This window comes from Anser cygnoides, chromosome 4 (assembly GCF_040182565.1).
Source record: "Anser cygnoides isolate HZ-2024a breed goose chromosome 4, Taihu_goose_T2T_genome, whole genome shotgun sequence".
Taxonomy (NCBI): domain Eukaryota; kingdom Metazoa; phylum Chordata; class Aves; order Anseriformes; family Anatidae; genus Anser; species Anser cygnoides.
In genome coordinates, this window is record NC_089876.1 from 28440324 (window position 1) to 28467706 (window position 27383).

Sequence of the window (27383 nt, forward strand, 5' to 3'; positions counted from 1 at the left end):
GGTGCAAATCACAGATGGCAAGGATCTTACACATTATATGTTACTCTGGGAAGTCATGGTTCACTTGTCATAGAAATCTACTGTCTCTTCTGTATCCTGCACCTTTAAATTTTATTGAAGACTCCTGGGAAGGAGAACATTAACATAATGAAGTAATTAAGACCGTAGGATTAAAATTATCTTTTGTCCTCAGTTAGTGAACAAGTAATAGCATCAGACTTAGAACTACTGTTTTCTGAAATGAACAGCTGTCCTAGGCTGAGAGAGCACAGAACTGAGCATGGCACGACTGGACAAAGCCCAGCCATACCAGCAGTTAAAATAATCCCATCAAAGAGCTCACATAGCATCCATCAGCATGGGCCATGATTGCGAAAGCCTGCAGACCCAGCTGTGTGATCTCAAGTGAAGCCCCCGGTCCTTCCACCTCCTTCAAAAAATCTGTGAAAACAAGAGCTGTACATACATAAGCAACACAAATGTTCAAGTGGCAAAATCACTCTGGCTGCTGTGAGGGGATACTATTACAGATAGCCGGGCTCTGTATGTTCTCCCCTGGGAGAAATTGCTGAAGTTAAAAGATTAATCTGGTCTCTCAGCACATTCATTAGTTAAATTGCAAAGCAAGCTCATTGCATAACCAATCCCGGGACAATTACATTTATCTTGTCAAAGTTCACGGCACGGGTGGACTGCTGACCTAAGTAGTGTGAATGCCTTCTGTGAGATGGAAGCACTCTGATCCATTAGAAACATCAGCCCCCAGTTTTCAGATTACCTGTGCTTTTTTTTCAGAAGAACGTGTTTGCATAGAGTACCTTCTGAAGGTTTCTCTACCACCAGACATGGAGGGAAGGACAGAGGAAAGCAACAGGTTCACTTTCTATGAGGGGGCAAACCGAGGCACAGAAGTTAAGTGACTTGCTCACATGGAATTACGAAAGAAGTCTCTGGCACAAAATTGCATCTCACCTATTCTCCCATACTTTGTTATAGACAACAAATGAATCATTTAAGATAAAGCATCTATACTAAAAGCATGTTCAGATACATAGCATGCACAGTCCATCCTTGCATTGACTTTCCCAGAAAGGTTTGTAGGAGCTGTTCCTAGAGTTCGAGTAGAACAGAGAAGGAGGTCATCTTGCCCACCTTCTTACATGTCACAGGCTGCCTGTCCCCTGCTCTGCACCTTGTATGGATCCCACTGCCTCAGGGTTAGCCCCATCAGGAGTCTTTCTAGAAGAGTATGCCATCCTGGTTTGAAGACCAGAAAGGTGGGGAGTCTGCTGGTCTCTTCAGTAGTTTGTTCTGAGAATTAATCCTTTGTGCTTGTAAAAACACATGGATAAGTTATTGCTAATTTGATGACACTGCTTCAGGTTGTCGTCATCAACCACACGTCAATCACACGTCAATCACACATCAATCACATTTCCTAGCTGGCTGAAAGGTCTCTTCCCACCCAGTGTCTGCATCTGGTACCAGTACGTGCATTACACTTGCTCTAATGACCCCATATATTTTTGCTTTTGATACACCAGTTCTCAGCTGCTTGACATATGCTTATGCAAGGATGCAAAATGGTTCATTTTGGAGTAAAATATTCAGAGATGTCAAGCTGAACACCTTTCAAGATCTGTTGTGCTTATACAGTTACTTTACTAACCAAACAGGTAATTTTACATTAAAAAAAAAGCAAGCCAAGTTTACCTGACAAGACCTGTATCCAATAAAAACATCATTGGCTGCCACTAATAATATTCCTGTTCTTTGTTACTTAAATTCCAATATAAGCTTGTCTATTATTTTCCTGGAAGTGAAGCTAGGCTAACTGCCCTGCTGTTATCGGAATTATCCTGTTTATTCCATTAGAATATCGGCAAAACATGAGCATGTTTTCAGTCTTAGCAGATTTCTCAAACACCCCCAAATTTATTAAAAATTAACATCAGTGGGTCAGACAATTCCTCAGAATTTTATTTTATTTTTTTTTAGGCTGCATGTCTGCAGATTATACAATGTCTACTGGTTCAAAGTTGTTATCCCGAAGTAGATTTATCTGACATTCTCTTAGTTTTCTCTTAATTGCTGATGGGCTGGAAAATAATTAATCATCCTCACATGATATACGTACATCATCTTGTTTCTTTCCAAATGTAAACCAGAAATCTGTAATGAACTTTTCAGCCATCCAAGCATTTCTTAAGAACAGTTTTAACACCTTCAACCCTTGCTGGGCCTACATCACTGCTACATTTTTTTTCCTTGTGTAACATTACTCTTTCAGAACAGCTTTTACTTGCCAAGAATAGATTTTCTTCTAGTCTTTGCTAGTAACTTTCATACCTAATAACATACAAATATCAACTGATATCTATCTCTCCTTTTCTAGCTCTTTTTTTCCAATATATGGCCATACACTTTAAGTACTGTATATATTCATACCCCCATATACATCTGTAGATGTGTACAAATACGTACACACCCACATGTACAGATATGCATAAACAAACATTTACCTATTTAAACACATTTGTACACGTGTAAACACATTTCTACTTCATCTTCTTTTGCCACATATGTTCTCTTAACAACATCTATCATCAGCCTGTCCAAAAGTTGAATTCTTCCATGCCAGGTTAGACACCGTTTGTTTTATAGAACAATCATCTGGTATTTAAGGCTATTCTAGTGATGTTTTACAGACAGACAAATGAAATCTTCATCAAATCTCCAAAATAAAGTTCCCCATAATTGCACAGTTTTCTTTCCTACAAGTGGTAGTAGTTAATCCTGTCTTCAGGTTCAATTCAGTGACTTATAATATCACAACCTCCCACCCCTACTTGCACCTGGGCTGTGATAATCAGCATATTGCACTGTATTTTTAAGATCCTGCACTTCCTGATTCTAAGTCAGGCAGATATAAGCCACTGGGTCATACAAAAAGTCATTCATTTCATACTGTTTCTTTTATCTCCCTTAGCCTTCTTAAACAGCTTATTCAATATTCTCACATTCTGGCCCCTCTGGTTCTGAAACCTGATGAGACAATTATGTTGAATTTATCTTCATTACTGAGAAATTCCAGTTCCTCTTACTTATTACCCAGACTCCCAGCTTCAGCATATAAGCAATTCCAAATGCATTTCTCTTTGGATCCTTTACCACACTGATTTAATTTGTTCCTGACATGGTGAATTCAAACCACATTTACTTTCTTAGCCCCCTTCTGCGTGTTGTTACTTTAAATACAGCTGTGGCAGTTCCTAGTAGTCAAGATTTTTGTCCTCTGCCACACCTATTCAATCTCTCCCTCATTTAGTACTGAATAAGTTACAAGCCAGCGCACGTTTTTGCTCCACGGCAAGTAGTCGGTCCAAAACCAACAGAGATATTTTGTGTTGACCCGTGGGATGCTGACACAGGCTGGGACACTTTATCTGCACTGCTATTTAAATAATGGCATTCAGCATCCTTCTTTCTGTGTTGGGAAGTTCTGTTTTTGCAGGTGGCTTTGCAGCATAATTCAGCAAATGCAATTTTAAATTCCCGTGCAAGGACTCCACTTACAGCACGCAGGCACGAATTATCAAGGACCTGTGGCCTACAGAAACTTGCAATACCTTCCAGTCACAGGACTCAGCTCTGGCCTTTTCCAGTGATGGAAACTCTCTCAAGAGGCACAGATGTGTTTAGCACAGGGGGAAGAAATGCATTAACATCTGCACATGGCTGACAGCTGCTTTCCTCACACAGCTCAGACGATGAAGGTCTGCAGAGCCTTTCTAGGAGCAAACAGGGCTGCATGAGTGCCCATGGCCATCAAGCTGTGCCTGGTCACCACGCTGCTCCCTGCCTTTTTGTAAGAGAACAAGGGAAAAAACCCTTTGGGGAAGCATGTTTCCCTCAGCCCACACTGACTTCATTGAACACTAGATTGTACCTAAAGTGTTTAAAGCCTGTGCAATTTAGCTAAATGAAAACGGGGCTCTCTTTCCGTGCTTACTTTCCATGTATACCATAGCAACCTTAAAATATATAAACTAGAGTCAGGATGTAATGAACGCTCTGATCTTAGAGAGGATCTTAGATCTTCTCCCTGTGTGGAAGGATGTTTCTTTTATTAGACTAATTGCTCTAACCGTAAAAATGATGGGCTTTCAGCTACACAAGCATTCCTTTGGTCATACTCACCGTAAGTTCCAGTATACCCACATAAAACCAACAACAAAAGGCATCAGCTGGGGGAGCAGAGCAGGCAGGAAGGGGTCACTTTGAAGAAGGTGAGATGTTTTCAACGCACCAGTTGTTGAGCAGCCCAGCCCCTTCTGTCTGAACATGCTATTGCTTGGAGGGTTGCTGACCCAGCAAGCTTAGCAAAGGCTAGCACACATCTTGCAAATAACCTTTGTTTTACTGAATGATTTAAGTACCGATCGCAGAACAATTCCATTTACATGCAAATTGCTTAAATTGGTAACTCATTTATCCACAGGAGAGTGCAATGTGTAAAGTATAGATTGGATCGGAAGCAGAAGCTGTAAGGAGACACAGAAATATTTACATGTGGACAAATGGAGTGCATAATGTGTTACAGATACACGCAGAGAACTTTCTTAGCAATGCCCATCCATTGCAAACTGGGAGATGATGACGAGGGACGAGATATAGCTCAGAGATGTAATCCAAATGTAAAATGAATAAGTGCTGCTTTATCCTAAACTGATCTATTTGGAAACCCAACGGTTTATAAACTGAAGATGGAAGAGGATCTGGTTTGCTGACCTTCCCCACATAGCACAAGCCCTAGCTGTTCATGGACTTCTGCCCTAACTGCAGCACAGAATGCATATTTTAAGTTTCCAGCAGCTCATGTAACTGTGTGTGTGTATCTGTCAGCCTCCCAGAACCCACAATGACTTCTGAATTCGGGGAATGATTTCAACCACTTCTGACAGATGAGAAGGGCTTTCAACAGCATTTAAACAAGTTTGGTGAAAGCAGGCAAGCAGGTGGAGATGAAAGATGGATAGCATTTTCAACTGGGAGAAAGCTCTTACCCACAATGTTACTAAAATGCTGAGCCCCCATTCCTGACATAGAAATGAAGTTGTATGTACAAACAGCAGGAAAATCTTCCTTTGGAGCTCACAGCACTCTTGAATCTACAGCAAAACAGGATTCTTTAGCTTTGGTGCTCATGGACCAGTTTGTTTAACTATATTTGTTTTCCATGCCAAAGAACTCAGATCTTGCATGTTTTCAAAAGCCATAACAAATGGATATATAAATGTATAATATATAATATTTATAATGAGTATGTGTGTATAAAATTCATCAAAAAGCTGAATGAAATTTGAATGGAAATATTTACTATTAAAATTATTTTTCAAAAAAATTTTTTTTGCAGTCCAGAATGTGAATGGTTAAGTATCATTTAAAATAAGAACTCCTTTAGAAAACATTTGTTTTTCAAGCATTGTACCATGAAATGCCTTAGAAGTGGCAAATCCATCAAAAATGCTCAAAAGAATTTACAAACGTGCATTTAGCTGACTTACAGACCTCGTATGACCGGTTCAATGTCACAGTGCACTTCCCCTTTCTGTGTATTACAGCCTGCAGAAACGACACAGAAAGCTCTTCAGCAAACTGCAGATCAGACTCATCTGACACTGCAAAACCTTAAGCTTAGCTTTCAGTGCCCGATAACGTCTCTGGCAAATATTATTTTCCAGTGTAGTTATACCTGGAGAATCTGTATTGAATCTCTTTAACTGCCAAAATGGTAGAAAAAAAAGAGTCTGATCCAGGAATACAGTGCAGAAACTTGTTTTGAGAGCACTTCTACAAACACTTAGCTACTTGAATCTCAGCTGATAACATTGACACAATAACATTTTCCTGTTGCAGTTTCAAGCCTCTACAGACCACATACATACAGACCAAAACATTCCAGATGTGGGCTACTGAAGTCACCAAACTGTTTTTTTTACGATATGACTGCAGGAGTTGGACCCGAATCTCCAGGGTTAAGCGTGGATGTGCTGGTGCTTAACGCCACCAACCTTCCCTCTTGCTGCTTTGCCAGGTGCTAGGAGCTTATGCTTTAGGAGATACTTTGCAAAATGTATATGAATGGGGTTGCTATTATCCATCAAAGGCTTCAGGCTGAAGCAGTTGTTCAGAGCATCGCTGACACGTATCCCTGCTGCCGACAGAACAAGTCTATATTCATGCCTTGCAGACAAAATCGCCATTCGTGCTGAGATTTGTACCATCTTCACAAAGTTCCTTGGGAGATCTGTCGGCTTTGTGCGGGGGGAAACGGGTCAGAAAATACTGACGATTTTCAAAATGCTTGCCTTGAATTTCAATGTCTCCTCCTTGTCCTGGCTAACAGTGCGCTACTGTTGGGACACAGTGAGTCCCTCACACCACACGTGAAGTGCATCGACTGGCTGAGTGTGTGGGGACTGCAAACTCCCCTGCATGCCCCTCCCTTCCCAAAACACCAGCAATGGGCCATTATCTTTGATTTTGACATCTGAAGAGAGAATGCAAATGCCAGGAAGGAAGTTTTTAGAATCTGTAAAAAAATACTCTATAAAAGACCTTCCAAAGGGAATATTACAACAGGATACAGTAAAGAAAAACAGAAGAAGAATTTGAGGGGGAGAAGTTCACACTATAAATGAAAAATACTTCTGAGAATAAACAAAAACATAAGCACATCCAAACTTACTTCTGCTTAGCAGAAAATATGTCATTAGTAACTTTTCCGCTTAAAATAAACTAAACACATTAGTGGAATACTTGAACATTTCTAATTTATACCTTCCGGATTGCGCACCGTAGTGCGAGGGACATGAAAGTACGTTTTGAATTGATGTTTGGGCCGCCCCCGCTAGACCACCAAGGCAGAAGGTGAAATGCAGAGGTTACAAGCTGAGTACGAGGACTCCAGTTCTTTGAAAAATTTCCTTTATACCACTAGGGTATCTCCTCAAGAATCAGGAAAAAATCATCTCTGAAGTCACTGAAACGAAGATTAGGAAATCCCAGTCTTTCTGAGTATCTTGGTAACAGCCAGTCTCTATAAAATTGTCATGACTTATTAAATCTTGACTAGCTTACGGCTATCTATATTGTAAACTATAACAACATACACCATAAAAACAAATACTGTCCTAATTCCAGCCTCCTCCCCCCATGGTTTCTTTTGTCGACCACTGTCAGGGCACACTGTGCTGTGCAAGCTATGCAGACAGTCTGCACATCAAAGAATCTGCAAGCTAAGCATCTGAACGAGATCCTCTCTGCACAAGAAAACGCAGAACAACTCAAACTGATGGGTCCGCACCCAGCTTTATGAAAGTCGTCCCAGAGAGGGTGACTCTTCGTGAAGCTAGGGGACAGTGATTTGTTAAAGAAGGCTAAAAAGCTCTGAACACTTATGGAGCACAGATAATGGTTTCAAAGAAACCTCTGAACAGCTGAGAAATTATCCTAGGGAAGAATGGGACAGAGCACAACAAAGCAGCAAAACTGACTTGGATTCTGTTTTTTCGTCAATTACCAAGGCATCAGGTTTTTGTCAGAATGCTTCCCAGGCTCAAGGACTGTATCACAGACTTGGAGCAGGCATTTGCTGGTCTACATGAAGAAGTGCAGACTTCTTACAAAATAAAATTCACTATTTTAATCTGAAGTTGCAGTGAAAGATCATAGAGGAGTAAGTTAAATAGAAAGTATTAAGCTTATGCTTGAAAGGATGATGCAGTCTGAGAGGAGAAATGCAGAGCATTTTTTGCTGGCATTTTCATAGGCTGGGTGGAAATTCACTGGCCTGCACCTACAGAGGCTACCTTGGAAAGAAGAAGGTGTTTGTGCCGGGGGAGGTGGTGAAGGAAAGAATAGCCCTTTTAAAGGAAATTTGTCAGCCTGTCTACTTCTAATTAAGAGACTGGATGATAATCAGCATCATAAGTTTAAACACACCTTCTCTTTAATTAATAATTTATCCTTCACCCAATTTCCTGGGGAAACAAAGTTGAGGTGATCACACCTTTCTCTGTCAGTGCCTGCCTCTCTGCACCCCGCTGCATCTTCGGAGCCCTGTGGCTGTTTCGAGTGCCCTACCTTTGACAAAGGATAACAGTTGCAAAGATATTATGTTCCCATCAGAATAAAGAAAAGAGACCCCATTAAGTGTTCACATGGAGAGGGAGGTTGAGGCATAAATACGTCCCTTATTAGATAGCAAAGAATCAACAAAGGGCTTGAAATACTTGAACGCCTCATGGGAAACACTTCCATTGAACTCACGCCTTTCTAAACATCAGGAAATCCAGCTACCAGACACAAATCTGTAAGAAACCAGGCTTCGCTGGCTCTGCTGCTCAGTCGGCAGCTTCACTTAAGCAAGCAAACTCATCACTCCAGTTGCAAAATACCCGTGTTTTGTTGGATGCGGAGCATGGCAAACAGGCTCTTGGTGAGTAACCTAGGCATGAAAAACCTTCCATAAGCAGTTTCCAACTAGCGGCCCTCACCAAAATAAAGCTTGCCCTCTTCCCCCCCTTCAGGGCAGGGTTTTTGGGAACCCATGGGAAGGGGCATGCGGTGGCCGGGGATGCATGGGGCTGGGGCTGCAGCGTGGGGAGGGCTCTCTTTCTCCAGGGGAAGCACAGTCGTGAACCTAAGAACAACAAGGCAGTATTACACTTAATCCGCTGCCATCTGGCTTCATTTTGACAATCCACAAAATCAGACACAACATTCTTCCCCAAAATCCCTGAAAAACAACACAGAATCAGTGTCAAACCAAGCATCCCCTCCCCTTCCTTCCCCGGCCCCTGCAGTGACATTTCTGCAGGAGTGTCCTGCCTACAGATGTTCCTGCTGTGGCAGAGCAGTGCCCTTTGTCATGTTTATGAGGAAAAGGAGGAGGAAGTGGAAGGAGAGACAGCGAGCAGGAGCGGCTGCAAGCAGCAGCTGCCATCCATGCTTCGTGAGCTGCCTCCAAGAGGCCATCGGTGCTGCCTGTGTGCTTCCTTCTCTGTGAATTTAAGGGAGAACCAGGACCATCTATCTATTCATCCTCCCCTGCAGAAACCAAATGGCCATTCCTGAGGGGACAAAGGAGCCACAGTCTTTAAACGAGCTGGGCGCACAGTCCTGCTGCAAATCAGCTAGGCAAATCCCCTCATTCTGAGTTCACAACAGCATGCTGCAGGAAGCCTTGGTTTGCGACATCTGCATTGTTACTGAGGCATTAAAATAGTCCAAGAGAGCTCAAATGTCCTCTCACAGACGATGACTCAGTAACTACTGAACAGAGCCATTTCTGTCCACAACAAAAGGCAGAAAGGCAACCAAAAATGTTGAAATAATACCCAATTCAAGCTGAGTTGTGTTCCTGTTAAAAAATATTGATTATCTACCAAAAAAAAAAAATTGCCAGAGACTGGATCACATTTTCACCATAGCCTCCCAGCTTAGGGGAACAACTCAGCTGCCGGGCTTCCCATGCCCTTTCAGACACTGGAGTGCTCAAGACGCCTGGCCTCCATTGCATCAGAGACCTCCTGTAGTTCCTGCGTGGCTTCTGCCAGCTCCATACAGATGTCTCAGATATTCTGGGACATCTCAGCTAGAGGCCGTGGTCTCTGTTCCATCACCCTCATGCAGTCCGTGACCACATATCTGCTTGTACTCCTCACGTGCTGCCTACGACGGGAGCGAGCTCTCCTAGTTCTGCACATGGATGTCTTCCTGGCTGCCAAAACAAGTGCTCTAACAACCACAACATTCACATCCATGAACAATGCTTTGTTCTGCTTCCATAACGAGATGTCAGCACAGAAAGCAAGACAGGTGCCGTTCGCACGCCTGCCTTAGGGCTGAGTGCCACAGGGATGTCTTCAGGCTTGGTGCGTGGTGTGCTTGAGCACGGCTGTGCATCCTGTCCTCCAGAAGGCTCCTTACTGACAGCAGCATGCATGCTAACTGGGCACATCTCCACGGAGTCCTGCATGTGCACATCCATTAATCAGGTGTCTTTCTTCATGTTCAGGGTTATGCCAGGGAATAACCTTGCCTGGCCTTTGCACATGGACTAGAAGAGTTGGGGGGAGATGAAAACAGTAAATTCCCTGAGCTATGGCAGTGCCACCTGCAATGGACACGTAACTTCACAAAAATTTCTCCTATTGAAACTCCCACAGGTTTCCAGTTGTAGCCTATGAAAGACCAGGTTCATATCGTGGCCTGAAAGGAGGAAATGGCACACTTGTGCTAAGTATTGTGGGTTTGGTTTTACAGCAAAAGTTGTGTCTGCACAAGTTTAAGCATTGCAAGTTGAAGAGCTGTGCTGTCACACATATCAAACAAATGCACACCTGGGAGGGAGGTAAAACCTAACCTCCTGCGAAAACAATCTCCTGTGAAACCAGAAGTGTAGGCAATATGAAAGGAACACTGACACTGAGGGAGATGGTAAAGATGCAATGAGCGAGTAAGACAATTTTATCCCTAATATTTAAAAAGACTTTAGAAAAATTGATTATGACCCAGGTTAGGAGGACTGTGGAATCTGTGCTATGATAAATAATGCCAATCTGTGATTTGTAGTGGCACCAGATTTATAGGGAAGTTAGAGATATGAAAGATAAACATTGTGACTAGTAGCACTGCAATCTGAAATTAAGAATCATAGAGCTGCTGCGAAGTTTCTGTTTAATTAGCTTTATGTTTCAGGAAATTGTATATTTTACAGGTTCAGTTTGGGTATCTGATCATTTCATACTGCAGTCTTCTGTCTCCCCTCGCAACATGCATCCTTCAAGTACAAGCTGCTAGAGCAGCATCCTCTCTCCAGATGGAGAGCTAGTGAGCAGTTCCCTTTACAGCCTGCGAAACCCTAAAAGGACAGCAGAGTCTGAATTGCAGGGTTTTACTGACAGCAGCAGGCTCCAGATTGTTGTTTCCTTTACCATCACAAAGGACATGCCTGGTACCTCTCTACTCGAAGTCCTTTCTGCACCATGACTAAGTAGTTACCTTATGGGGGGACTGAATTCCTGGTGGCATTAGAGAGGTTTCTCTCTGGGACTTAGAGCAAATAAATACCTGATGTGATGGAATTGATGAGTTTTTGTGGGAATTTCTGGTTTTGATTGTTTGTTTGTTTGCTTTGTTTTCTTTTTTTTTTTTTTTTTTTTTTTCTGAAAAATAAATTCCAGTTTGTTCCACTTTAATTTAGGGCCTGCCCGACACTTTGCAGTGATCACAATGAGAATTGTCTTGGCTCTTGGCCAGAACTGTCCTCCATAAAATCATCAAGTGAGAGATCTGCACATCAAATGTTTACAGTGCTTTCTTCTCAATACAAGCAGAAAAGCTCTGGACTACTCATCCTAAAGAGGCCTTTTTTTTTTTTTCTTTTTTTTTCTTTTTTTTTTTTTGTCTTACAGGAGCTTGTGAGGGCTCCCATAAAACAAGATTATCCCCTCCTATCCTCATTTAGCCACATCTGGAGCAGCAGCCACCTGTTTCAAAACTAATGTTGGAAAGGTGACTGCAGAAATCTGACAATCTTTCATACGCAGAAGGAGTAGTTTACCCTATGTATTTCTGAGTTTCTTTACTGTATCTGTGGAGAAAATTAAGGCTGAATATTACAAGAGTTCAACAACATTTTACAAAAGAACAAAAAAAAAAAAAAAGGGAGAGCTCCACTGAAACATGGAGTAAATTCAGGTCACTCCTAAATTATTATTTTTTTTTTCCTTTCCTTTATCTTATTAAACACATGCAACAATGAGTTTCTTTATGCCCGCGGTATTACCGCAAGCCTACCAGTGGTGTGTCAGCAGGGATTGGAGGGACCAGTCTGGAGCTCCCGACCTCACACACGCAGAGGTGGGTACTCTCATTTCCCACTCCCTGCCACCCTCCTGTCTTTTCACTCGCTCAACTTGGACCATCTCGAGGTAACTTGAACCAGCAAGCATTTTCAGCTGATAACCATGGTCACGCAAATCTGTAGCATTTCTCACGCCCAAGACTATATATAATTTCAGAATTGTCTCACCTTACCATAATTTTATTCATTTGATGGAGTATAATTAGACTCCTCTACAAAAAGTCTTAAAATGAAAAGATGGGTTTTGTTTTAAGGATGTTGTATTCACTTTGCTGAAGTATTGTCTTTCCCAATGTTGCAAACTGGCAATACTCTTGGAAATCTTTGCTGAGAGAGGGTGTCCTATAGCAATTAAGGTATCTCAGTGGAGCGATATGAAACACTTGAGGAAAATGGATCAAAAACTGTGAAAGACTGAAATATTCATCTCCTGCCATCTGCTACACAGAATATATGTTATTTTACTCTTTTAATGCCTGTAATCTTTCTGTGTATGGCAATTTAAAGCTCTGCTCTGTTTTAAAATAGAAAGGTAAAACTTCTTTTCACACTCCATTTACCGGCCAGCTGGAACTACAATGCCTGTTCCTGCTCATTTATGAGGGTTTTGAGAGGAGAGTGGTGGGCAGCAAACCCATTTAGCTTCTTCATGTAAAAAATGTTGATAGGAAACAAGGGGAAAAATGCCTGTAAATGCCTTCTTTAAAAGACATAATGGCCTTATGAATGAAAACTGCTCTCTTAAACTTCATTTCACAAATACCCTTCTCAAGGCCAGCATTACTTACTGAGAAAAGATCTCAGTGTCTAACCAGAACATGCTGCGTGGCCTCACCGTGTCCTTCACACCACGGGTGGGAGGTGGCAACAGAGCCGCAGGCTCAAAACCCGGGCTGAAATATCATTAGAATGCAATTAAAGGATATAGCACAACAATCATGGAAAAAGAAAGTGCGTAACAGCAGAAAATAAATCATAGATAATTGAAACATTGTTTCAGAAACTATTGAGACTTACTTCTTAAAAACACGACAAAGTGTGTTCTTGCTTTTTTTTAATGGAGGGTTTTGTTTGTTGGTTTGGTTTTCATTTTTAAAGGGCAAACTTGGTAGTGTAACTACTTTACACTTTGTCATGTTATTTTTTCTGTCTGTGTTTATTTCATCTTCCTTTGTCTACTGTTTTTAAATCACTTTTTCACAGAGTGCTAGTTCAATGTCAAAAAGAGGCAATTCAAGTGGAGATTAATTATTTCTGTCATTTTATCTTCACTATTGCCAAAATCCTTTTTAAAATAGTCCCTTTGAGATTCCCAACAAAAAAATAAAAGCAAAAATACAAAATTAAACAGTTTTCTAACTCAACTCAAGACAGTAACAGGCTGTGTTTTGGTTGATCTAACAACCAGGATGACAGCTTACCAGGTACTCTTTACCTGTGCGGTGATTGCTGTAATAATAATTTGGGGTTCGTTTTTGTCCTTCTCTCTCTGGTTACAGGAAGATCTGTTGTGTTCTGATGTGCGTAGCAGCCTGGTTTAACTAAACAATGACTGTCCCTAGCTCTTGCTCAACCTACGCTTCCTCCCTCCCTGCAGCTGCGGCCCGAGGAAGAGGTCCCACACTCTGGATGAGGTCCTGGAGCTGCTGAAACAGGACCACTGGCCAGCGTTACTCCAACAGAAAATGAGAAGATGCTTCCCTAAGAATGGAGAGGGTCAGCAACGATCCTGTCATCCGTCCTCTCATCCAGCTGGTGGAACTTTGATCTCATCTCGGTTGAAGCAGGGCCAGAGGCTGCTGCTTGCTGCCTGGAGAGATGGAGAGAGCTCTCCAGCTTAGCAGATTGCAGTCCTTTAGAAGCAGGTACACGGGCAGGAGTTGCAGCCATACAGCTGGCCACAAAGTCAATGATGCCTCAGATTTTTCTAATTGTCTCTTTTAGGTATTGGAGGGAAAACCCCAAACCAAATCTTCAGCCATACAGGAGCTGCTCACACCACAGTTGGTATGGGACATGGACAGACCTCCAAGCTCCCTCTCCTTCCTGCAGAAGTAAATCCACACAGAGTAAGGACTGCAGCAGCGACCACAATTTCCTTCATCTGCCAGGCAAAATACAATTGACAAAACTTCTCTGTCATTTCCTTGCTTCAGAGGATAAAATTAATTAAGTGAGAATCTTTTTCTCTAAAAAGTGTCTGATTTGCTTCAAGCCCAGACTTTTTGATTTGCCTGTTCACTGCTGTCATGAAACACAGGAAAAATCCACTTCAGAATATCTTGGCTTGCCACAGACAGTCTGTTGAAACCAAGCTACCACACGTTCAGAAGGAAAAGTAAAGTGCTCATGGAACATGTCCCACAGGCTCATAAAAATGTAGTCATTAACAAAGATAAAAAAAGAGTTTAAGTGTGACAGTTACAACAGGAAAGAAAATGCCAAGAGCAGCCCAGATCTGGAAAAACACGGAAAAAATCTTAAGAGCGGAAAGACCGCAAATGATGTTTCTTTCAACTTTCTGCAGAAAAAAAGCCCTAAAGTGTCTGCTACTTGAAAAGTCTCTAAATTGAGAAAATCCAGAAGAGATTTCTGGGACAAGGAAGCATCCTGCAAGCAGCTGCAGATTATACATCCACCGTAGTCACCTGAGCTGATGCAGAGGACATCTTCCTCTCCAACCCCCAGCTCACGCCATCAGTGGAGAGCCCGAAGGAGCCACAGCTAATCTGTCTGACTGCATTTCAGTTACTGAAGGGGAAGTCTTGTATTCAGTCTGCGCATGGAAAATGTCAGCTTCCCAGAATATTTCCCCAGTTTTTTTTTTTAGTTACTTTCTAAGCCTTTAATGAAAATGGGAAAGTTTATACCCTGCTGGTGGCAGAATTGTTTCAGTTTGCCTGGATATAGTAGGCTCCACAAGGAGGTGAGATTATTAGGAAAAGATAGGATGAGTCTAGAAAGGGACCGGATGTCAACCCATCATTTCACTGGCAGGACCACCGGCTGTATCCCAAGCAGACACATGCCAGGAGGCCAGCAGAAGGCAGGCTGTGCACCTCCACTCCGAGAACTTTTTCAAGGCAGCCAAGCAGCATTAGGAACCAGATCTGCAGAAACCGCACACGGGCTGTGTTTAGCACAGTGCCAGCAAGGTGGTAAGGCACAGATTTACACCAGAAAATCATCACAGCTTCTTTCAGTTTGGTTGCTTGTCCACGCTTCCTCAGAGAGACCAAGTGTAACCTCTCTGATGAGGGTGATATAGCTTTGACATCTGTTTCCTTAGCTGGGGGCTACTAGGCTATGATTTCCCTATCCCAAAGCAGACTTTGAGGTGGCATTGCTTGGATTTTCATAATCTTTACACAACCATCACACCTAGGAGAGACTTAAATCACACTTGGAATAAAAAAATCCAGGTTCCTTCGTGTCTTTGGCACCTTTACAAAGTAACTAATAAAAACATTGGCAAAACAGAAGGCAAATGGCAGCCAGCGAGTTTTGGAGGGAACATTGGCTATGGTTTTCAAAAGTGGAATGACTTTTCCTTCTTACTGCGTTTCCTGTGAGATCCTGCCCCTTAACCAAGCAATAAATCTCAATGTAATTACATATTCTATTTTTTTTTCACCCTACCATGGCGAAAGTTAGCCTAAAACAGCTTGGATAGAGTTAGCTGAATTTTTTTTTTTTTTTTTGCACCACCCAAGTTAGTTCAAATGCTACATGGGATAAAAGTAAACCATATGTAATAATGGGAAATGTATTAGGGTGTGTTGGAGCCTTTCTTGCAAGAGGGATTTTATACAGGGAGCCAAGACACAGAGCTCAGACAGTGTGTACGTGTGGGGAAACAACAACAAAACACAGAAAGCACTTTAAGGAGCTAATGACTGTGCTCTTAAAAAAGGAGAAAAAGAAAAAAGATCACCCATATGAAGTCTAGACTTGAAATCAATTTGCAAAGCCATGCACAGGAGGCTGCAGGCACCCCAGGTTTGTAAAGCTATGTAAGAAATGTACAGACTTACATTATTTTGAATCGTGAAAATCAACTTGCTTCACACAAAGAACAGCAGGTAACATGCAAACACCATTGCACTGAGAGGAGTCAAAGCAGTTGGTCTGAGATGTGAGCATGTGTGCTGGCATTGCTCACATTCCTCTCTCCCCGCCACACGGTGGGCAACTGGAATTTACAATTTACAACTGGCAGACTGCATACATGTTCTCCCAATATGTTAACCGTTGTCTTGATTTGTATTGTTTTTCCTAACATCACAGTTCCTTCACTAGGCTTTGTTGTGGGCAAGGTTATGTACATGGCAAGGCTTCCCATATGGAATGGTTTAATGAGTCTCGGGTAGCAATGCGATCACTAGGGGTTGCAACAGATGGGGCTTGGTTAGACAAGGAGCCAGTTAATGTGGGTGTTTTTACAATTGTTTTACGCAGCTCTCCTATCACCACGTGGAAGTAAAGCAGATGAGAGCTCTTCAGGGTCGGAGAGGCTGGCTAGAAGGGAATATGTTGGCTGAAAGAAAGAGTGAGTGAATAAAAGCAGAGGCTTAATGAATAACCTTTATGGCTGCATCTGAATTTCAGTCATTGACCAGTCCTATAAGCGCTGCTTAGCCACTGATCTTACTATCAGCCAAGGGTGGCCATTAATTGTCCTCCAAGTTGTGGCTGACCCAACTAGTCTAGCCAACAGCCAATGCAGGAACAACCATGTCTTCTTCAGCTGTTTCAGCACTAGGTCCACTTTCTCCATCCACATCCACCCCGGAGATTCAGGCATGATGTGCAGCAGCATGTATATTCATGGCACTATGTGGGCAGAGAAACATTCTCAAAACCTCAGGTTGAAGCCTTACAGCCTGAATTACAGCTTACAGTCATGAAAAGTAGTTGGAAATCCCTAATGTCTTGCATGCGGGGATTGCAAGCCTCACCTGCCCTGGGGGCAGGTTAGGTTCAGGTTTAGGCTGGGGTTATATTCCACAGGGAAGAGGTTATTTGCTTGTCTTCAGCTTCTGTTTCTCTCTGGGGAACTGCTATCCCCAGCTGCGAAGCCACCCCAAGAGAGGCAGACAGTGGTGATTAAAAAATTGTCCAGTCAAGGGATGAAGGCACCCTGCAACTTCTGATTTCCAAAACAGGCTTCTGGGAAGTGTTAAGTGACAGCAGACTTGGCGAGTGTGAATCTGCCCCAAATACTCTGGGAGGTGGCGTGGAGACGGGAACAACATTGCCCTCCCCAGCTCAGCTCAGAAGGAAACGTACCTTCTGCCCTTCCACAGATTCAGCTGATCTCAAATATAATGGAGCCATAGATCTCCTACTCACAGGGTCAAGGAGCAAAGAAGAGGGCAGGGTCTGGGCCAGTAACAAAACAAAAATCAACTGGAACAAAGAAGGGCATTTAGATGAAGGGAAGAAGAAGGAGCTGTGTAAAAGCAATGACATTTCTGATGGAACAAAAAGCATATTTGCTGAAAGCCAAGCATTGGATCCAGGGAGGAGATTTGAATCATCCCCTTGGACCCATTCCACTTTTAATAAAACATTAACTATTCATTGAGAGAGAGCACACGTGTGTGTATGAATCAGTAGCCTGGCGGGTCGTCATCTGAGAGATGAGACTTCCTGAGCACCAGCCCCTCTTCTAGTAAATGTTAATTGTTTATACAAAGTGGAAGAACTTCAAGAGGAGAGACTGAGGGCCTCCTGACTGCCTCCTCCTTGAGTTAGGTAGTGACAGGAGACCTGGGCAAGTCCCTTAGCGGCTCCACCACTCACCGAAGAGCACACACTCACATACCTCTTCCTCTATTTTGCTTTAAAGTTCTCCAAGTAGAAATATTTGGGGTTTTGGTTAGAAAAAGCTGGAAAACAGAATCCCTCTCAGCGCTCTCTGACTTGGACTTACCCTCGCATTTTTCCAGCTGCAGAGCAGCCCTGGTGCTGACCCGGGGAGAGGAGCCCTTTCCAGCCCCAGCTCTCCCTGTGGTCCCCCACTGCTGCCCCACACCTGCCAGAAGATTTGTGCTCTCCTTTGAAACACCACCAGCTGACTAGATACTGCGTGGAGGAGATGGGATTTATGCAAGCACTGCTGAAAGCAGCACTGCTAACGATAGCGGGGAATGGCTCCCCATAACAGCCGGCCACCTCTATCAGTCTTTGCCACAGCCATGAACCCAAAAGTGTTAGCAAGCCTGTTTTGATCAAACACTACTTAAAAACAGCAAACGGTAATGCTCTCTTACATGTATCAGCTGGTCACAACCAGCTCTCAGCCTGTATATTTTCAAAACCTGATTGTGCGTCACATTTCCAGCAGGATCACTCCCTGCTAGCTGGCTGAATGCTTAAAAGCAGTGTTTCTCGGCCATTTTAAAATCAAAGGACAACCCAACACCGGGGATGGGAAGAGAGGCCAATGTCCTTCTTGTATCCCATATTGTTCAGGGGCTGGCAGAGCAGGAGTGAAACAGTGTTCTTAGCACTAAGGAAGTAAAATGGCCGGTTTGCAAAACTGTTCTTTTAATTATTACTTGCACACTTTCCTGACTGGCAGTGTCCATCTCAAAGCTGTGTTCCCATTGCCATAACCAGAGGGCAGGTTGTTTTGGTGCCATCAAGTCAGTTATCACATTCCTTTGTCCTGTGGATCAGCCAGGGCCTGCAAACGACAGGCCGCACAACACTGGCCTAAGGCAAATATTGCCAACCCATCATTGCTTACTTTTTCTTGTATATGGGGAAAGCAGACCTTTGGCTCAGTCTGCCACGGGGCAGCATGGCTCATTCTGATCTGCGTCAGACCATTCCCACTCGCTCTGCAAACTTTATGTATAGGCCTCAACGGGGCATGACTGCACTGACACAGCCAGGATAGGGATTTGAGGGCTGCAGGTTCATACGAACAGGCACGGGCAGTGAGACCATGGAGCTTATTTGCAGACCAAGATGAAAAGCACCAGATGGACTGGTTTCCTGTTGCATTGGAGCTCTTCCCCCAGCACTGCGCAGTGCCAATGTCATCTGGGTGCTTCGCATTCCTTTCCAATTCAGCAAATTCAACTTTGTGAGTCATCCAAGCGGATGGCTGAGCTAGATTAAATGCACGGCATGCCTTGCTAAGATAATTAAAAAGTTAGTAGGAAGAAGCTTACACCAGGCCCTAGGAATTGCCCGGCACAGCTCTGCTAGACTGAAAGCAGCAGCGACTTCCACATGAATAATCATCGTGTTGGAAGGCCTGCCATTAGTCCTAAGCAAATCAAACCCAGGCAACAACAGCACAGGAGATATAGCAACAGACAGAAGTATTTTGAGGATTCAACTCTTCCTAGAAAACAATTTTCATTCCTTTACTTAGTGCTTTTTATGGGAATGACAGATGTGCTTGAAAAGTAGGAGTTCGTTAAGTCTTTCTAAATGGGAGCAGGCCGAAAACAGCTCTGATTTGGAACAGAATCACAGAACCACAGGATGGCTGAGGCTGGCAGGGCCTCTGGAGCCCACCTGGTCCCACGCCTGCTCCAGCACGGCCACCCAGAGCTGGCTGCCCAGCACCACGTCCAGGTGGCTTCTAAAGACCTCCGAGGAGGACACTCCACAGCCTCTCTGGGCTGCCTGTGCCAGGGCTCTGTCACCCACACAGCCAAAGTGTTTCCTGATGTTCAGGAACATGCTGCTGAGGTTTATTTGGGACCTGAAAATGCTAACACTAAGAGCAATCTACCATAACAAATTTCCCCGAATTTCAGAGCTAGCCTGGAACATTTGCAAGAAATGCCGAAAAAACATCGGTGTGACAACAACACAAAGTACAGGCTGGGCCAATTCTATGACTGTATCTACCGCAGACACATATGACACACCACAAAAACACATGAAGGAAAACAGAATTTATACCCAGACTTCAAGTATCTGGCAATATACACATGTTCTTTTATCATATATTCAGGAACACACGTTTTATATAGCATTATGTGTAAATGGGATGTATACATGTTGATGTGTATCTCCCCCCACCTTTCTTATCCACAGTGAAAGCAAAAGCAGTTCCTTTCTCCACAGGAAGAAACCTTTGTTTAGAGGAAACGGAGCAGACTTAGCAGTCTGGCTCTAGGCACTTGCATAAGATTACACAGATGCTACACAAAAATCTTCTAATTGCTATGGGAAAGTGGAATATTTGGAATTAAGCAATGGATCACACTAGAGTAAAAAGAAAGACAGCTTAAATCAAACCTTAAACAATTTATCAAAGCATATCTAATGTATTCATAACGTCCCAGGAAAGCTGCAATTATTATGCAGAAAAATAAAAAAATTGAAAAAAAAAAACAGGTTCCTTGGAAGCCAACTGCTAAAATCATTAAGGCTTCCTGGAATAACAACACATTCCCTTATGCTCTAGCTAGACCTGTCAACAACAGGAGCCCTGAGGAATCTCCCGTGTTTGCTGGTTACCGCGCTCGCCCGCAGGGCCCTTACATCATGTCGCAGTGCTCCTCTCCCAGGCGGAGCACAGCTGGCTGTAGCTTCCCCTGGAGCCTACCAGGGCCACTCCTGAATCGACCCCACAGCTGCAGAGGGGCAGACCGTCCTCTGCACTACATGAGGTGGCTATCTGGAGCATATGGGGCTCTCCCTGAGACATGATCATCCCTCCCTGCCTCTTTCTGCCTGCTGGATACGTCCATTTCTTCTCCACCTTAATGCACACTCTTCTAAAACATACTATCTCTCATTTATTGTGTTTGTTCGCATAGCTTATGTCTCCTTTTTCTCTTCTTCCTTCTCACCCATGGCCACCCAAGCTGATCGCCTCCCCTGTGGAGAAGCAGCTCTGTAGAGGGGGAGTGGATCAGGCCCAGCAAGCTACTTTGACATTGCAGAACATGCTCCCAGACAGGAAAACAGCTGAAAATGAGACAATTCACAACAGCAAGACACCTGAGGGCTCTGTGTCAGCACAACAGGCTACTGCTAGACCTGACCGAATGTCTGCATATGCACTTGCAGAGCTGTTTCAACACACCATGGGGATTGAGTTATCTCTTTGTAATGCCACGTTTGTCTTTCATTCATCACGCAATGCATGTAAAGCATTGATGCATATAGTCAAAATTTTAATTACCCGAGTTAATGAATTTTAATTAGATTATAATTAATTTTAATCACATTTCAATTAAAATAAATGTTAGTTTTCATCAAGCAAAAAAGGTATCTTAATATTTTCAAATATGTTTTATCTTTATTTTTTAGTTTTCAGAAACAATGACTGCTGGAATTCCTCTCAGATGATGTTAACAAACTGAAAGACAAGGGAAAGTGTTTAATAGTTTTAATTTATTCTTAAAGTTTCCTAGAACAATAGCTTGAACAGAAATCTAACTTTTTTTTTTTTTAACAAAACCAAATATTTATTTGTAAACTATTTTCCAACCTCTGCAATTGGATCTATGTCACTGTCATCATAAATGTTATTTTTGTTAGTAAATGCAAACACATGGATGGAACATTGCTTTTGTGAAATGTTCTTCCTGTGTTTTTTATTTTTTCCTCCAATCCGATCTTTTAGGGGAAAAAAATAATAAAAAAAAATCATAGTAACTCTTTCAATAGACTTCAGGGGTATTTAATTGGTAATAAGCAGATGAGGCCACCCTGGTGGTGTGTTTGATGCGTTGCTCTCCTGATGCACAGGGTGTGGATTAAGTTACAGAAGAATGGTGGATCCAACCTTGCAAACACTATTCAGGTTAGCTTGGATCCACAACTAAATTTAAGCTAAATAAAGACAGCTGCTATCTTTACAATGAGCTAAAGTATGTGAATCCAAGCTAAGTGAGTCTTTATTCCTGAGCAGATTTGAAACAATGATTTGGGAGCCAGTTAACACACTCTGAGGCAAAAAAGTTTTCATCTCCACTAATTTTTGCTTTTGAAAGCAGGTTTCCCTCCTGGTCATCTGGTTCTAAAGAGAGACAAAGAGCATCCTGCTCCCAGCTTTGCCTGTCCATACTGGAACAACGTCCCCAAAATGGGAAGGTTTTAGAAATGAAGGTCCAACTCCAGTGGTTCAAAGCCTGGCAGCAATGTCTGAGCAACTTTGGCATGTAATCTGTTTGAAAGGGTTTGGTTTCAGATGCTGAAAGACAAACATGTTCCTGACTGACTGGTTGAAATTATTTTTGCCTGTAAGTACCAAGGATGAGAACATTGTACTTGTCCACCTTTTCTGGGCTACTTTACAAGTAAAATGGTTACATAGATATAAATCAAGAAACATCTGGAAATGATAGGAAAATTGAGAATTTACAGGTATTTATTTTTTCTGTTATGATATCACAATGCGTTTTCCTGAAAGCTTTTCACAGTCTAGGCAACTAGATTACATATATAATTAAGCACAAGGCTTGTGTTGACATAAAATGTATTTATTCTAAGCAGTCACTATATGCAAACAATGTGAAAACACACAGTAAAAGAAAGCACAGAAAAGGAAGCAAATTAAAGCCTTTCTCTACAAAGAAGGAACTTGCTACATGGAAAGTACATGATTTGCCCACAAACACAGAAAGCTGGTAGCGCAGAGATTTCTAAGCCAAATTTTGGAGTCTTTAACTAATAATAACTCAACCACGACTGTGTCTAAGCCTCTTGTCTCTGTTCTTGGCTTTTTATTGCTGCATGCATGTATGGACTAACTGTGTCAGCTCTCTGTATTGGCTTTGAAGATGAATGTGTCTCTATTTTGGGATGGTTTCACACGTTAAGGGAAGTTTGTCCTTCGCTCGTCATAGACGCAAAGCAAAATAGGCAGCCAGAAAAGCAGGTCATACAACTTTGAAAAGATATGTGTTACATACAGCCTGCCCCTACTGTGATATATTGAACCAGAAAGCCTGGGCACACACCTCCTATCCAAGGAAGATTAAAAATGCTTAACTTTTTTTTTTTTTTCCCTAGGTCTGGTGCTAGACATATAAATGAAAGCAGCACTGGGTTGTTTCTGTTTCCGCACTTAGAAGATGAAGAAGAGCAGCTTGTGCTCACCTACTAGCTCAGGTCAGCTCACACAGGCTCCTTCCTGCTCATTTCCAGGGATTTCTATCTGAACTGTCTGAAACATGCCAAAAATTAACATCCAACCTGTATAAACAGGCGCAAAACAAAACCGTTTCCCTGAAGCTTTAGCAGGATCTACAGTAGCAGCTGGCAAAAAATTGTGCTGATGTGAAACAGCATAGGGAACTGATTTAACAAGTAAATTAAGTATTTTCTACACCTTGTACATATTCAAGTCTCTTACCCCCGGGTATGCTGTCGATGAATGCAACTGCAGCTCTGCCATGACAGCCCCACATTCAATAGCACCTTTGTCAGGGAAAAAATGTCAGGGTTTTCAGGCAAACTGTAACAGCAGGTCAGTGCTTGGAGCCCTGAGCCTAATTATTGGCAAAACAGCATTTGAAGATTCAGCGTTAGTTTGCACTACGCTTGTTCTCTGCCCATTAGTAAGTATTTAAGTAGAGTTAATTGGCTACTTGCAAGGTCACTGCAATAACTTTTGCAACAAAGCCTGGTGAATTCTTGCACATGCACGGTGAGTGGCACAGATTAACCTGGCGGCGGTGAAGCGTGCAGCTTCAACTATTTCACGCAGCTCCTCAGCCTAATAACTGCTTCTCTGTATGCAGAACTACATGTAAAAACCCATGGTTCAATAGTCGATATTCATTTAAATTACTTTGTATTTAGGGCTCAAACTGTTGTGTGTAAATGTGAGAAAAAAAAAAAAAACAAAAACAAAAACAAATTTTGCTAAAAGTTAGAAGCTGATTTTTTTTCCCCTATGTTATGCATTTGGAGCCAATTATGGCTCAGCAACACAGCCATGCCCCACAAGATTTCTCTCTACACACATTCAAATATTCCAGGTCCTGTTTCTTTAGCGCTGTTTAAAGACCATATTTCTCTCAGGTGCACACAGATTTGTCAGAAGAGAGTTTAAACTCTATGCTCCCTCTGTGGTTAGTAGCTGCATTAAACAATTCCACTAGCATCATAAATTATGCAACTAGCAATCTATTGTGCTTGAGTCAGTCCTAAATTATGTGCCAATTTGTAGCTCGATTGGGTAGTTTGCATAATTAATCCAACACATGTTCTGTATTATCTTTGCTCATAAAGTTGCAACAATCTGCAGACCAAGAACTTTTTAATGAAGATCATGAATTTCTCAAATACATTTATTAAACTGTTGACAGAAAATTCACAAATATCAACAGGAAAAAAGATCAGAGAAATCAGAGGGAGAAAATTACCCTAACTGTGCCTGTAACAAGCTCTAAAGTAGCCATCACTTCTTAGGAAAAAAAAAAAGATGTTAGGGTCATGGAGAAAATGTCAACACAGGGCTCTGCAGAGGCGGTATGAAATATTAAAAATTATTTAAGGAAGAAAATTTTCTCTCACTGCATTTGTCTATGTATATATTCAGATTTTCTTTTTCTTTTTCCTGAAGGAGGCTACAAGAGATACCAGGACAGCACAGGAGACATAATGAAGGTCTATCAAAGCACGAAAGACATAGGGAAAAGGAACAGGGGATGATTATTCCCTTTTCCTTAACACAGAGGAAATACACATCAATCAATCACATTACCAGGCAGCAAGGCTTAAATTCAACACAAGGAAATACATTTCCAACCGCTCCAAAAGGTCCAAAGCCCACCTTGATCAAAATATTAACTAATCAGAACCACAGAGTTTTAGTCTTCTATAGATCCTAGAGGTAACAGCTTATATGCAGCCTGTGGCTCAGAATTCCCAAACCTGGAGAGATTTTTGAAGGTGCCTTGTGGTACTCTATGCACCATTGTTTTACCCCCTCCAATGCCCTTTATTACTACCCATTTCTGAACATAGGGTGCCAGGCTGTATGGACCATTAGAGAGAGCTCTTGAGAGATTGTAGGCACAGTTATAAAGCTTTTAGCAGTAGAACTTACCCCTGTGTGGAGAAGGAAAAGAAGCCAAGCTAACATAAGGACCTCAGAGCTGCATCTTCAGTAGAATTCTTCGTCATGAAACAATGTTGGTAAAAGAAATGTGCAGACTAGACTTAGTCCATGTTTCCATGGTCATGGTGATGTGAGAGAACTACAAATTAATATATGCTGACATCCAGACATTCAGAGACCTACGAGACTGCCCTTGCCCTGTTAATAAGTTCATCCAAAATAGGAACAGAAAAAGTATTATGCACTTCTAATTGGTCACAACCAACGTTTCATACGTAGAACTCGACATTCCCAAACTATTTGGTCAGACTTGAAAAAGAGCTTGAGCTAAAATAAAAATCCATTGAGTCCATTTGTTCTGCAGAACAAGGCAGTAAATTGTCTGAATTAATTTTGTGAGCTCTTTACTGAAGTCCCTTATATAAATAAGCCGGGAAACTAGTTCCCTAAGCCACAGAGAAGACACATAGGAATCAAAAGTGGAGAGTCCTCTGACCAAAAACCTGTGCTCCTATACTGTCATAACAGGCTTCTTTTGCCTGCAGACTCCCTGTGCGATTGTGGGTTTGCACGTGCATACGTGAGAGAAGTGGCTGTGCTTGCACATCTGTGCCTTGTTCTCCGAGCAGCTACATCAAACCAGGTTACTTTTGTGGTGAACTCTACAGGGTTAATTGAAAGGAAAGAGAACAAGGCTCTCTCAAGATTTTCTATGAAGTCCTTCATTTAAAATGTCTTATTTGGTTATTTACTTAAAGAGCTTTTAAGAAGATACTGCCTTATCTGAAAGAGCTTGGTAATGAAAGGAAGAAAATCCAGCCCTTTCAACTACCTCCTTCCATCAACTGCAAACAGATTCTGGCTTATCTAGTCAATGGGTTCCATATTTGGGCCGTTTTTAAAAACAAACCCAGCACTGAAATGCAAAAAGAAAATCAATGCACTAATTAAAAAGTATCTCATGAACAAGGTAAGCAGCTCTTGGGTTTTAAATCCTGTCACACGCCATATGGTGCGGTGCTTTAAGCTTGCACAGAGCACTTACACAGTTTCTGTTAATCTCAAGCGTGCAATTTGAAAGCAAAGTTGTCCAAGTGCTGCCAGGTACAGTAAGTAAGGTAGCAGCCATGGGCCTTGCTCACAGGAATACCCATCAGTGTCAGTGCTGCCCTGGTTTCCTTCTTTCAGCTGTTGTAATTCCACAAGTTTCTGCACTTAGCAGGTTGGAAGAAAGCAAATACCATTGCCAACCTTGTGCACGCAAGTGCAGTGCTTTGAGGTGCAGGAGAAGAGGACCTGGGATCTGAAAAAGGGAAGCTTGAGCTGCTCTCAGGTAGATTGGAATCCAAGAAGGAAAAAGCCTGCAGTCCAAGCTCCTCAGAAAAACACACCACTGCGTGCACAAGAGAGCAGCAGCAAATCAGGCATGATGAGGTGGAATTAGATAGACTCCAGTGCCTCCTACAGATGTCACCTAATGATCCCCTTCCTGATGCCGGTCCCCAGCCTGGCCCAGCTCTTGCTCAGGGCTCTTCCCGCAGGTACAAGGGCTTCTCCCACCCACTGCGCTGCCCTGAGCATGAGAGAAGCACGGCTACCTCACTGTTCGGACCATGCCAGTGTAGTTCATTTCCTGATATAGGAATATAACTACTTCCACAAACCTTTAAAAAACAAACAAACAAAAAATGTAGTTATATATGTTATACATACATATTAGCTGTGAAAAAACAGTACTTCTGTATCTTGGAGAAAGACCACAGTTATAGAAAAGTAGAAGACCTTGGCTGGTGGCTGGAACTACCAGCCTATGCAGTCACTTTTGAGCATGAATTATTTACAGCACGTATCAGAAAATCTCCATATCAAGTGTCAGAATGACCGTGCCATTGAGATTGATGGGTACATTCCTAAACTGCCTTCCTTTTTTTCTGACTTCAGGCTGGATTTTATCCTGAGCAGGGTGTGTTTCCCCTGCTGACAGCGCAGAAGCCCATGCATAGAAAAACAGACACCCCGAGCCAAAAAGAGGCAGCACTTCTACAGTGCGTGCTTACACAGACTTTGCTTATATTTTTTCCAAATTACCACTTAAAAGGATGCACATTTTTCTTCTTTGCTAGGAAAGGACAGGATGAGGTGGAAACTCACTTTGAGGACTCTACCACAAACCAATTTGACGGGAGCTTCCTGCCTCCTTGGTTTAGCTCATGGAACAACAACCTCTGCAGCCACCACCTCATCCCTTCCAAAGAGCCTCACAGTAGGTTTGCCAGACTTCCCAAATAATGACTTTTCATGTTTTCTCCTTTTCTGTTATAAAGTCTGAGCATCTGTCCACTCGCTCCAGGACTTCATGCCTGCACCACCTCCAGCCATTCAGCAGAGACCCCAGTT

The 27383-nt window shown here is 42.5% G+C and overlaps 1 protein-coding gene across 2 annotated transcripts in view; it reads right to left on the reverse strand.

The window, feature by feature from the left end:
* The window catches only part of LNX1 (ligand of numb-protein X 1), a 106146-nt gene extending 80995 nt beyond the window's left edge, over positions 1-25151 (reverse strand). For both annotated transcript variants that reach the window (XM_066995866.1, XM_066995864.1), the window contains exon 1: positions 24975-25151. The gene's annotated coding sequence lies outside the window, so the exon portion shown is untranslated. The remainder of the gene's footprint in view (positions 1-24974) is intronic.
* Positions 25152-27383: the final 2232 nt, after the last annotated feature.